A 1,842-nucleotide genomic window follows, 5' to 3' on the forward strand; every position below is an offset into this window, starting at 1 on the left:
AATGTTAAAAATTGGTAAATCTAGGGGTGGCATTTGGGTGTTCATACTGTTCTACTTTTCTGTATCTTTGAGCATTTTCTAGTAAAAAGCAAAAAAAAAAAAGTCCAAATGCAGGTAACATCAGCAAAGCCTTTCACAGATGAGGAGTCAGGCAGCCTAAAGGTTCAGAGTCAGAGGGTGACAGAGCCGGGACTGACTCACCTCGTGACCTCCCACCGTGCAAGCCTAGACTTAGTAAATGTTTGTTGAATGAACAACAGTGGTTTAGAGAGCTTTGGCTGTTCCACCTCAGATGTGTCCTTGGAATGCACGCTGTGCCCTGGGTCCTCGTCACACACCCAGAATCTTCCAAGTGGCTCCACCCTCAGTCTCTTCTTCGCAGCTCCCAGGGCAGCCAGAGGAACTTTCTGAGATATCTGGCCTGACCCACCATACTGGGTAACCCCAGCCCCAGCACCATTAAGGAGGTGCTGTTACTGTTGCTTCACCTTTCATTTTATTTACTTATCTGAATAAATAATAATGTGCATGACTTAAAATTTTTAAAAATGCAAAGGAAAATCTACTGAACAGGGGCCTCCCTTGTGGCACAAGGGGTTAAGATGCAACCTATAAAGCAATACGCAGCCACTGCAGCATGAGTTCGATTCCTGGCCAGGGAGCTACCCACATGGCACAGCAGACCTCTCCTGACTCACCTGCTGCTCCCCTCAGCAGTGGATTTCAGTCAGTCTGCCTGGTCTGTTCCCAGCTCTGTCTCTGTTGAATCCTCTCACCACCCCAACCTTCACACCACTGGCCTGCAACCCCATTCTTGTGTGCATAAATAAATAAATCTTAGAAAAAGAGAGAGAGAGAGATGCTTATCCGAGAGGGTGCTTGAGCAGCTCAGACTCCCGAGGCCGTGCTGGGTCTGTTTAACTGGCGACCTGGCGGGTGGAAGAAGTCAGACATGTTTGCACACGCGGTGAGGCGCGCCTTGCGCAAGAATAAGACCCTCCCTTCGCTACAGAGTCCCCATGTTGTTACTGATTGTTGGAGGTTCTTTTGGTCTTTGGGAGTTTTCTCAAATCTGTTATGATGCTGTGAAGATTAAAACTGATCCTGAATTAGAAAAAAAAAACTGAAACTGAATTAAGTATCATTGGAAACAGTATGAGAAAATAAAGGACTCTGCTTTTGATGACTGGAAGAATATTTGAGGACCTAGGCCCTGGGAAGACCCTGACCTCCTCCAAGGACGAAATCCAGACATCCTTAAGACAAAGACAACTTGACTTTGCTGATTCTTTGAACTTTAAATAAAAATGTTAACTGGAATTTCCACTACATATTCCTATGGACAAAAATTTCCAGACCTGCAGAAGCCTGAATGTGAGAGTCGATGACATAATCTTGATGAAAAGCTAAGTCCAGCCTTTATACTGTCCAACTCTTTCATTTGCAGATAAAAGTAACAATGTTGACTACATGTATTTTATACCACTCAACAAAAATTTGACTACTAAAAAAAAAAAGAGAGAGAGAGAGAGAGAGAAGCACCTGCATAGGCACAGGTGGGCAGACAGAGTGCTGCCCCGTTGTGAGGGCTGCGTTAGGTTTCATCATCTTCAGGGAGGGGCTCATCTTTGTGGGTGGATGGTGTGTGCCCCTGACACTCCCTAGAGCATCTGATAGTTTCTGGGTGTTGCGCCTCCTGATCTGGGCGTTGTTGCCTGAGGGTCTTGGTTTCTATAACTGGGCTAACGGATTGCGCTCAGCCCTTCCGCCCCACCTCCTTGCGTGAGTTTGGTTCTTGACCTTGTCTCTCCTTTCCAGTTTTCTCTTCTTGTCCTCCATCAC

General features: G+C 46.1%; 1 pseudogene across 1 annotated transcript; it reads left to right on the forward strand.

The window, feature by feature from the left end:
• Positions 1–952: 952 nt before the first annotated feature.
• On the forward strand, positions 953–1,277 carry LOC311174962 (cytochrome c oxidase assembly protein COX16 homolog, mitochondrial-like; annotated as a pseudogene). The gene has a single exon. The product of its transcript is annotated as a cytochrome c oxidase assembly protein COX16 homolog, mitochondrial-like (transcript).
• Positions 1,278–1,842: the final 565 nt, after the last annotated feature.

The sequence above is a fragment of the Talpa europaea genome (genome assembly GCF_964194135.1).
Source record: "Talpa europaea genome assembly, chromosome: 8".
NCBI lineage: Eukaryota > Metazoa > Chordata > Mammalia > Eulipotyphla > Talpidae > Talpa > Talpa europaea.